Source organism: Phacochoerus africanus, chromosome 8 (assembly GCF_016906955.1).
Source record: "Phacochoerus africanus isolate WHEZ1 chromosome 8, ROS_Pafr_v1, whole genome shotgun sequence".
In the NCBI taxonomy this organism is placed as follows: Eukaryota; Metazoa; Chordata; class Mammalia; order Artiodactyla; family Suidae; genus Phacochoerus; species Phacochoerus africanus.
This window is the reverse complement of record NC_062551.1, coordinates 57,942,851-57,954,351: the sequence shown is the minus strand read 5'-3', so window position 1 is coordinate 57,954,351 and position 11,501 is coordinate 57,942,851. Positions and strand designations below refer to the sequence as shown.

The 11,501-nt window shown below is 52.2% G+C and overlaps 1 pseudogene; it reads right to left on the bottom strand.

Moving 5' to 3' along the window:
- Positions 1-819: 819 nt before the first annotated feature.
- LOC125133264 (olfactory receptor 49-like) lies at positions 820-4,318 on the bottom strand (annotated as a pseudogene).
- Positions 4,319-11,501: the final 7,183 nt, after the last annotated feature.

Sequence of the window (11,501 nt, the reverse complement as noted above, 5' to 3'; positions counted from 1 at the left end):
GCGGCACCCCCCCAAAAAAGACCAAAAAAAAAGAGCCTGACCATCAGAGATCTTTAATCACAAAATGCAGCAGGCAGCAGACAGCAGCCAGTCCTTGAACCTCCTCTCTGGTGGCTGCCTTCCGTCTTATCCATTTGCCTCCTGCCCACCATGCTGTTAGGTCCTTTTTTTCCCTAAGCAAATGTGATCTTCCTTCTCTTCTAAAGGTTCAGGCTCCCCACACAAGTGTTATCTTGGGAGCCCAGCCAGGTTTGCACTGCAACACCCTTTCCAGCTCACAGGGCACATCTTGTTACCTTCCTTTCCACAGCAGTTCTGTGCTTTTAGCTTCGCGTCCCCATGCCAGGCTATGCTCTGAGGATTTTCCTGGATATCTGCATCAGCGGGGAAATCGATGCTAAGCGGATGTAACAAAGAATCCCCACGTCCCAGGGGCGGGATAAGATAGACCTTTCTTTCTGGGCTTGCAGGGCAAGTGTGTGGTTGATGCCCGGCCTGCAGGGGGCTCTGTTCCGCAAGCACTTCCAGGGACGCAGGCTGGTGGGGTGTCTGCTCTCCACAACCGCTAACACCCCTTGTCCCAAGGTGGCCACGACCGTTGTCAGGCACCCCAGGCAGCAAGAAGATGGAAGGAAAAACATGGAGAGGATGCAGTTTTCCTAGGAGATCACAACCCATAAATCACAGCGATCATTCCACTGACACCCCATCCTCTAAACGTGGTCATGTGCCCACAGCAGCTGCAAGGGAGGGTGATGGAAATTGTCCCTCCGTGGCCCCCACGTGCCCAGGGAAAATTCAGAGTGTGCTGCCACTCACCTAGAGACCGGAGGAGAGTGGCTGGCAGTCTCCATGGTTACTGCCAAAAGGCGGTGTTTTCCTGAGCAAAAGAGCTGTTGAGGCCACGGTTTGTGGGCCTAGAAGGCAGAACTAACCCCAATCAGCTTTCAAACTAGCAAACGTGTTCTCCCTGCTCAAGGAGGGAAAAAAAAGGCCTTCCCTGGGGGCAACATGGATGAAATAACAGGCAGCCCTCCTGGAAGGCTCCTGCCTGGAGCTTCTTGGCAAGAAACCTTCCCGCCTTGATCAGCAGGTCCCTGCTCGCTTTGTGGACCAGCTCACTCCTCAGGCAGGAGATGAAGGGGTTCAGCGGGGCCCACACGATGGTGCTGAAGAAAGCAAGCCCCTTGGTGAGCTTCCACCGCCCTGCCTGGGCGGGGCTCAGGACCAGGAGGAGGCAGCTCCCGAGGCTGAGGGAGGCCCGAGGCTGTGGGAGGAGCAGGTGGAGGAGGCCTTGGGGCGGCCCCCTGGCGGAGGCGGGCGGCCGATGGTGCAGCTGCTGATGCGGCCTTGGGACAGGCGGGTGACCGCCAGGGCGCCGGCCAGGGGGCGCACGGCCGCCAGGAAGGACCGGAGCTGCAGGGGCCTGGTGTCTGCACACACCAGCTGCAGCAAGGGCGTGCTGTCACAGAAGACGTGTCACAGGAGCAGCTGGGGCCCCAGAAGGGCAGGGAGAACAGCCAGGCGCTGGGCTCCGCGAGGACGCGGAGGCGGCCGACCCAGCAGCGCATCCGAGGCCGGGGCAGAGCCGGGGGCTCAGGAGGGCCGGGGACCGCAGGGGCCGGCGGCTGGCCAGGTGGTGGTCCGCGGACATGACCGCCCGCAGCAGGGACTCGGCGGTGCCCAGGACGAAGGAGAGCTCCGTCTGGGCGAAGCATCTGGCTCTGGAGATGGTCCCTTGTCCGGTGACCAGGGGGACGCGCACCTGCGGGGCGATGGCGGAGGTGAAGCCCACCTCCAGCCGCCAGAAGTGGGGAGGAAGGAATCCATCGGGGAGGCGAGGCGGCGGTCAGCCAGGGTCAAGGTGACCACGAGCAGGTTGCCCAGGAGAGTCAGCAGGTAAGTGACCCGAGCTCAGCGCAGAGCAGGAGCTGGGGTGCCCGCAGGCGGGTGACCCCCAAGAGCACAAACGCCAGCAGTGCGGTGCGGTTGGCGGCGCAGCCTGGCCCGGGGGTCCCGTCTGGGAAGGCAGCCGAGCGTGGGGGTTCGGTGTGCCCACTCGGGAGTCAGGGCAACCTGCTTTGGTCCTGGCTCTGCGGCTTGGCCTGGCTGGGGCTCAGCACTTCATCAGGAAGGCAGGGATGCTAAGAGGACCCATCCCTTGGGGTGGTGGTGAAGAAGAAATGAATGACAACCTGGAACAGGGCCTGGCGGATGATAACTCCCTCCCGGATGCTGGCTATTATCTGTATATAATGGACAAAGCATCGTTTCCTTGCATCAGAAAAATTTTCCTCTTGCCCCTACCCAGTTTGCCGGGTAAATTCTTTGATAATCCGCTGAGGGGTGAGTCCTGTTCTTTGGTGGGCTGTTATTTTGGATTGAACGAGTTACTACAGGTGGGAACCAGGAACGAGTAATAGAGAGAATTGGGGGTTTGCTTGTATTTATGAATTGTAAGATAACATCCATTTCCAGACGTGCATATGTCATCCCTGAACATTCAGTGCCTTTTCTCAAATGGAACAGACAATTGCCACCAGCACCCGGATCGAGACACAGAATAGGACCTCATGCCCCTTCTTGGCAGAATGCCCTCTCCCAAAGGTGTGCACAGGGAAGGGATAGGGGAGGGGAGAGACGAGGGGGTGTTGGGCAGCTGGAAGAGTCTTGACAGTTCTGAGCTCCCAGGAACTACTGTATCACATCGATACTCTCAGCCTCCCATGGCTGCTCGATGCCTCCTCTGTCCTCACCTGAAACACACTCACGCCTAGACCAGCTCTGGCCCAGGAGCGAGATAACCTGCATCACAAACCCAAGCCCCAGGTGTCCTTTCAGATTTTCTAGGAGTCACATGAATAGACTGAAGAAACAGAAACAGGTGCAGGGGATGTGAGGAACAGGTTTTATCTGACCCCGTGGGTATAAGCGTTATCATTTCCACCTGCCATCACTGTGAAAAGGCCGTAGGTGAACTGTGTTACATTCCTGTTTATTTGTTTGCTTATGTGTTTGTGGTCTCTGTGTTCAGACTCTGGTGTGAGTTCACACTCACAGCCCAGACCCTTGCAGAGCAGGCACGGTTCGAGGGCCCAGTGTCGGCAGGCGGCTCAGGGCTCCCGCATGGGGACCGCTGTGGCTTCGATCCCCCCACCACCTCCTTCAGGCTGCAGTCAAACTCTATTTCTCTTAGAACCAGGAAGCGCTCCCCTGACCTCAGTTCCTTCTCCAAAGCCTCTTCAGCATCCCCTCCTGCTCTGTCCCCAGTTTCCCAGAAGATGGTGGGACTGGCATCCAGACGACAGGCAGTGAGGTTTTTACCTGGCATTTACAGTCGTCTTTGTCACAAAGGGTCCACGTCTGTATCTAGAATTTTCTTGGAGAGGCATATGGCATGAAGCAGAGATAAAGGAGAAGGTGACCCACACAATGAGCCAAAGCGACAGAGACAAGGACAGGCCCTGGAGAGGAAAAGAGAGAAACACAGTCAATGCAGACAGATGCTGAAGGAAGGAGAAAGGCAGGGAGGGTCCAGGTTGGGGCAGAGAAGCCGATGAAGACCAGGAAAGACAGAGAACTGGAGACGAAGGAAAGAAAGAGCTAGGAGCTGACAGATAGAGCAAGAAAAAGAAGGTGCAGAGAGAGAACGGAAAAGAAAAAACACGTAGAATGAGTCAGGGATCAGAGAGAGTCCATGAGCAAAAAAGATTTTGAAAACCTAAGGGGTTCTTGGATGGCGCTGGTAAGAACGCGGCTCCCTTGGTCCCCTCGGGTCACTGTCATTTCAGATACGGGGTCACAGCTCAGATGGGACATGTGAGGAAGGCTTTGTCCTCCCCAGTTCTTACCCGGGGAGTTCCCAAGAGGTAGGTGGGTCAGGCCTCTGGGACCCAGGAAACTCTGCAAACTTCAAATCATTCTTTTTTTTTTTTTTTTTTTTTTGGCCATTTCTAGGGCCGCTCCTGGGGCATATGGAGGTTCCCAGGCTAGGTGTCTAATCGGAGCTGTAGCCATCAGCCTACACCAGAGCCACAGCAACCTGTGACCCAAGCCGCATCTGCAACCTACACCACAGCTCATGGCAACGCCGGATCCTTAACCCCCCAAGCAAGGCCAGGGATCAAACTGAAACCTCATGGTTCCTAGTTGGACTTGTTTCCGCTGAGCCACGGCGGGGACTCCTCCACCAGTTCATTTTCTGTCCTTCCTCTTCCTCTTGAGCAGCGAAGCAAGAATCAGCCCCACTGGACTCACGCAGTTGATGACTGTTCATTCCTGGTGTCCCCAGGTTTAGCCCTGTCATAGTCACCGTCATGCTGACATTTGTGAAGTATCTGCTCTAGTGGGTCTCGGTGAATTTGTTTCCTGCCGGGATCCCCCTTCTTTTGCTGAGAAGATCTCAGCCATCTCTTTGTGAAGTTTCTCTGGCTAGTGTGTGAGAAACCCCTGGCCGTCTCGGTCATTCCCTCCTTTCTCCAGGATGCTCCATTTTAGCTGCTAAAGGATGCTAAGGTCTGATGTTTGTGTTTGGGAAACAGAGATGGAAAAGCCAGAGGTGTTCCAGACAAAAAGTCACACAAGGTGTAAATTGTATGGACGCGTTCATCCAGTCCTGGTGTTGAATTCTCGTTGGTCTTTGGTCAGCAGGGACACAAAGCGACCAGGTTTTCCGTGAGAGTCCTAGAATTTCTTACCCAGCCCGCTGGTATGGTCCAAAAGGTATCAGAAACCTCTCAGTCCAGAACGTCAAGTCCTTTCTATGAATCTTCTTGAAGATAAAGCTTTTTTTTTTGGGGGGGGGTGGCCACGTTTGTGGCACATGTGGGACTTCCCAGGCCAGGGATGGAACCTGTGCCACAGCGGTGACCTGAGTCATAGCATTGACAATGCCAGATCCTTAACCCCCTAGACCATGTGGAAACTCCAAAGATGAAGCATGTTTGCAAAAGCACAAATGACAGAAGACTTCAAGTGCCATGATTAAATATCTGATTGCAGGAGTTCCCGTCATGCTGCAGCAGAAATGAATCCGTCTAGGAACCATGAGGTTGCAGGTTTGATCCCTGGCCTCGCTCAGTGGGTTAAGGATCCGGCATTGTCGTGAGCTGTGGTGTAGTTTACCGATGTGGCTCAGATCTGGCCTTGCTGGGTCTGTGGTGTAGGCCCACAGCTACAGCTCTGATTGGATCCCTAGCCTGGAAACTTCCATATGGCACAGGTGCGGCCCTAAAAAGCAAAAAAAAAAGAAAAAAGAAAAAAGAAAAATGTTCATGTAAGAGTCAGCTACTACATGTAAGTCCCTTTTGATAGTTTGTGCTCAGTGTCACTTGATGCGTGTCATGGTCTTGTCACCCCTTCACCACCACCTGCCATTCCCCTGCCGCCACCACCACCCTGCCCCTCTCCCCTTCCTGCTCCTGGGCTTCCTTCCCTGAGGAGCAGGGCTCCTCTGCTCTGACATCCAGGTCCCCTGCTCTGCCTGTGTGCTCAGCTCTCCAGCAAACAGAGCTGCTTGGAGAAGGGGCCCAGGTCACCCTCCCCTTTGTCTCCTCCCTCCCTTCCTGCAAGGCTGGGTGCAGGCAGGATGCTTGTTGAATGCTTTTGTTGCCTGACTTCACAGCAGAGGTTTTAAGCTCCCCTTCTCCTGGGTGGGGTGCAGCTGGGCTTGGGGGTTGCCCACCCTGGAGCGTCTCAGGCCACGTGCAGACTGTGGAGAGTTGAGTAGAGTAAGAAGACTGGGAGGGAGCCGGGTTGTGAGCTGGGTCCCTGGTCTTGCAGCCCCCACTTCTCAGGGTCCTTGCTGATCAAAGGAACTCAAGTGTCCACAGAAATAATCGATAAACAATCTGTCATAAGAATAGGAAAGAGGGAGCTCCTGGTGTGGCGCAGCAGAAGTGAATCTGACTAGTATCCATGAGGATGCAGGTTCGATCCCTGGCCTCTCTCAAAGGGTTAAGGATCTGGCATGGCTGTCGGCCGGCCATGGGGTAAGTCGCAGAGACAGCTCAGGTCCTGTGTTGGCTGTGGCTGTGGTGTAGGCTGGCAGCTGTAGCTCTGATTGGACCCCTAGCCTGGGAACCTCCATGTGCTGTGGATGCAGCCCTGAAAAAAAAATAAAGAAATAAAAAGGAAAAAAGAACAGGAAAGCGTTGGAGTTCTCTTGTGACCAAGTGGGCTAAGGATCTGGCATTTTCACCACTGTGTCATGGTGTTGGATCCTGGCCTGGGAACTTCCACATGCCAGGAGTGCAGCCAAACAAACAAACATAGGAAAGAGTTTCCTTTGAGCCAAACTGAGGACCATAGCAGGGGAGACAGCCTTCCAGTAGCTCTGAGGACCTGCTCCATGGAAGCATCGTTTTCAGCATAATCTTCTACCTTGTTAAAATATAGGTTAGACATCAACCATGACCGGGTAGTTTCCTTCAGGATTTCAAAAAAGACAGACTTAGTCCTCAGACAGCGAGACAGCGGGACCCTCGGGTCCGGGTGGGAAGGAAACCTTATCGTTTAGTGAGTGTTGCCATGGAGCCCATAAGCCGGGAGTTGTTCATCCTCATCCTCCAAACAGACCTCCTTGACCTCAGTGGTGAGAGCAGATGTGCCGTGAGGGTCTGACCGGCTGTCGTAGCTGCACACAACGTTCAGGCTGAAGCCTGTACCAGCCACCCTGACGTCCCCACACCTCAGTATGTGAACACCTTCTCCATCACGAGCACTGGCAAGTCTTAGAGCCATGTGACCCAGCAATTCCTCTGCTGAGGATCTTCCTGAAAGCCCTGAAAGCACACCCTGGAAGAGACACTTGTCTCTTCACGTTTAGAGTAGTGTAAGTCACGTGAGCTAAAATGTGGAGCAGCCCACGTGCCCACTGACCAAAGAATGGATAAGCCAAACATCATATGTGCAAACGACAGAGCATCATTCAACATCAACAAGGCAGGGAATCTCACACACGCTACAACGTGGAGAAACCCAGTGGACAGTTTACTAACTGAAACAGCCCTGACGGGAAAGGATGAATATTGAAGGATTCCCTTCAGTGCAGCACCGGGAGGGGTCAGATTCATGGAGACAGAGTGTAGGGTGGAATTGCCAGAAACAGGGAAAGGAGAAGGGGCATTGTGGGCAAGTGGGTACAGAGGTTCCGTTTTGCAAGATGCAGAAAGTCCTGGAGTTTGGTGGCACAAAAGGTGAGCATACTTAACAGGACTGAACTGCCTACTCGAAGATGATGAAAATGGCCACTTTTGAGTTCCCATTGTGGCTCAGTGGTTAACGAATCTGACGAGGGACCATGAGATTGCGGGGTCCATCCCTGGCCTTGCTCAGTGGGTTGAGGATCCAGCATTGCCGTGAGCTGTGGTGTAGGTTGCAGACGCAGCTCGGATCCCGAGTTGCTGTGGCTGTGGTGTAGACCGGCAGCTACAGCTTGGATTCGACCCCTAGCCTGGGAACCTCCATAAGCTGCGGGAGCAGCCCTAGAAAAGGCAAAAAGACAAATAAATTAATAAATAAATAAAATAAAATGGCCACTTTTATGTACTGTGTATTTTAGCCCGGTACAAAGAAATCTCAGAACCATCCTCTGAGAGTAACCACAGACGTGTCAAGGGCTGATAGCAACACTCCAGATGCTCCCACCCAGCCCCAGCCCCAGCCCCAGCCCCAGCCCAACAACCCAGGGTTTAAGCCTAGTCCTTGGTGCTCAGGGACTCCCTCCTTCCCTCTTTGGAGATGTGGCAGCTCCAGCCCCACACAGCTTAACCTCAGCTTCCCTGAGAGATCCCTGCTCCAGGCTCTGCTCCAAGGATCCAGTAAGTCTTGGGTATCCCCTCTTCTGGAGGAGACTGGGTGCGGGGTTCAGCGGCTCCTAAAGAGACCTCTGCTATCGCAGGATGCAGCCGGGTCAGCCTGGCTCAGCCTGAGGGTGGGAAGACCCATTGTGCACATGAAAGCAGGAGGAGCTGGGAGCTGTTGTGTTTGTGTGAGAAGTGGAGGGAGTTGGCTCAGTGTCTGGATTCTAAGACTCGTTTTTTTGGACCTGTGCTCAAACAGCAGTAAAGATGACCCTTATATAGGGTTTGTGACATGAGAACCACTGACTTCAGTTTGCTGTGTACAGTTGGAGGTCTGGGTTTCCTCCTCTGCGGATTCCCGGAGCACTGTAACTGAGGGACTGACCTGAGCACCTGTGGCTTTTGGTATCTGTGGAGGAGGGCTGATGGTGATGCATATGAATCAACACTGGGCTTGCTGACCCTGTGATGCTGGCTCAGAGGACACATTACTGGCATTAATTGAACATATGGTGGTAGGAGTTGCTGTTGTGGCTCAGCGGAAGGGAATCTTACTAGCATCCCTGAGGACACAGATTTGATCCCTGGCTTCACTCAGTGGGTTAAGGATCCGGTATTGCCATGAGCTGTGGTGTAGGTAGCAGACGTGGCTTGGATCCCTGATTGCTCTGGTTGCATAAAATTAACCATCTCCACCATTGTACATGTACAGTTCTGTACCATTAAGTACATTTCCATTGTCCTGCGACCAGTCTCAGAACCCTTCTCTTCTTGTGCCCATTTAACAACAACTCCCCGTTGCCCCCTCACCTCAGCTCCTGGCAAACCAGCGATTGACTTTTCTGTCTATGAATTTGATTCTCTGGGTATCTCATAGAAGTGGAATCATACACTATCTGTCTTTTTGTGATTGGTTCATGTCACTCAGCACAGTGTCCTCAAGGGTCCTCCATGGTGTAGCAGGGGTCAGCCATTGCTGTTTTCTCAGGCTGAATCATATTCCACTGTCTGTATGGAGCACATTGTGTCTGTCCATTCCTTTGGGGATGGACATAGGAGAAGCTTCCATGTCTGAGCTACTGTGAATAGTATTGGTATAACCATGGGTGTACGGTTATCTCTTTGAGACGCTGTTTTGAGTTCCTTTGGGTCTATACCCAGAAGCTGAATTACTGGACCATAGGGTAAATCCATTTTCAATATTTGAGGAATGACCATATTTTATGCATAGTATCTCCTCCCTTCTCCATTTTACTTTCCTACTCACAGTGCCCAAGGGCTTCGTCCGTAGTATCTGAACCAGAAGAACACAGACTCCCAGAGAATGAAATGACTTCTCCAAGGGCACAGAGGTGTTGGTGGGGCCAAGATTCTTTTTTAAATTCTTTATATTTTTTATATTTGTCTTTGGGGCTGCATCCGAGGTATGTGGAGGGTCCCAGGCTAGGGGTCGAATCAGAGGTGTCGTTGCCAGCCTACACCAAAGCCACATCAAAGCAGGATCTAAGCTGCATCTGCGACCTATACCAGAACTCAGGTCCATGCAAGATCCTTTACCCACCAAGTGATTCCGGGGATTAAACCTGCATCCTCATGGATGCTATTCAGATTCGTTTCCAGTGAGCACGGAAACTCTGAGCCAAGATTTTTTTTTTTTTTTTGGTCTTTTTGCCGTTTCTAGGGCTGCTCCCACGGCATATGGAGTTCCCAGGCTAGGGATTGAATTGGAGCTGTAATTACCGCCAGCCTACGCCAGAGCCACAGCAACGCGGGATCCGAGCCTCGTCTGCAAACTTCACCACAGCTCACGGTAACATCAGATCCTTAACCCACTGAGCAAGGCCAGGGATCGAACCCGCATGGTTCCTAGTCAGATTCGTTAACCACTGCACCACAACGGGAACTCCATGAGTCAAGATTTTAATCAGAGTCCCCTGGCTCTTTGAATGTTTGCTCTTAACCACAGTGCTAACCATGGACTTTGGAGTGTCATGGGCAGAGGCTTCCTGAAGATGAAGAATGAAGGGTTGCTCCCTTTCCTGCAGGCAGTTGGGAGACAGACCAGTGTGGCTAGATGCCTTGACTGAGCTGGGCTAGAGTCTGTCCCATGTCATTCTGCCTGAACTCGCAGTTCCAACTCCATGTCACTCTGCAAGCAGTGACACAGAAAGCAGTCAGTTTTCAGGAACCTTGGTGTAGAAACCTGTGGAGTCTTAAGTTCTCTGATCACCCAGCCCCTTAAAGAGTCACTTCATACATAACATGGAGGGGATGGAATAATGATGAAAATTTCTTGTTTTATAGAAAATAGAAGGACAAAGATGGTACATAGTTTGTACGAAAGCAGACAAGCTAATGCATAGCAGAGCTAGATTTGAACAACAGAGCTGGTTGATTTCAATTCTAGAATCATCAGTTCTAGGGGAGTTCCCCCTGTGGCTCAGTGGAAATGAACCTGACTAGCATCCATGAGGACGCAGGTTCGATCCCTTGCCTCACTTGGTGGATTAAGGGTCTGGCTTTGCTGTGGCTGTGGTGTAGGCGGGCAGCGGTAGCTCAGATTCTACCCCTAGCCTAGGATGCTCCATATGCCGTGGGTGCAGCCCTAAAAAGACAAAAGACAAAAAAAAAATCAAAAATAGAATCATCAATTCCCAAATCAGCACCTTATGCCAATTAAGCAGCTGCTGTGTGTGCCAGGCACTGTATCACTGTATCAGAAGCTTTTACAGATTTCCCACTGTGCCTCATCAGGTTAAAATCCCAACTAGTATGTATGAGGATGTGGGTTGGATCCCTGGCTTTCTCAGCAGGTTAAAAATCTGGCATTGCTGTGAGCTGTGGTGTAGGCTGCAGTATCAGCTCTGATCTGCTGCTGCTGTGGTTGTGGTGTAGGTAGGCAGCCACAGCCCTGATTGGAACCTTAGCCTGGGAACTTCCATATGCCCTGGGTATGGCCCTAAAGAACACAAAAAAAGAAGCAGCTTTTGTTTCTGAAGGGACAGAAAACTTTTCTCTCTTTTGCTTCTGAAGTTTTGCTTCTTTTTTTTTTTTTTTTTTATCTTTTGACGTTTCAGGGTGAAACCTGCAGCCTATGGAGGTTCCCAGGTTAGGGGTCCAATTGGAGTTGTAGCTGCCAGCCTATGCCAGAGCCACAGCAAAGCCAGATCCGAGCCGTGTCCATGGCCTACACCACAGCTCAAGGCAATACTAGATCCTGAATCCACTGAGCGAGGCCTGGGATGGAACCCACAAACTCATGTTTCCCAGTCGGATTCCTTTCGATTGTACCACAACAGGAACTCCTGCTTTTGCTTCTGAAGGGACAGAAAACGTCTTTCTTTTGCTTCTGAAGCTCTTGCTTTTGCTTCTGAAGGGACAGAAAACTTTTCTTTGCCTGGTCTAATAATTACATTTCCCTAAGAGATGGACGAATGTAGTCTGGTATCTAGAGGAGGCCCATAAACACTCTGAGGCTCAAAGGCAGTCGGGCACCTGGGGTTTATATGCTACCCAGAGCCAAGGAGAAAGGGTGGGGTTCTAGGGGTTCAAAGGGGAGGGAGACAGTGCCCAGAAGGATGGGAGGAGCAAAGGTTTGCCACTCCGTGAAGTCTTTCCAAGGTAACAAGTGACCTGTGACAATAGCTCTCTTCCTGGCATTGGCTCCGATCGGCCCCCTAGCCTCGGAACTTTCATATG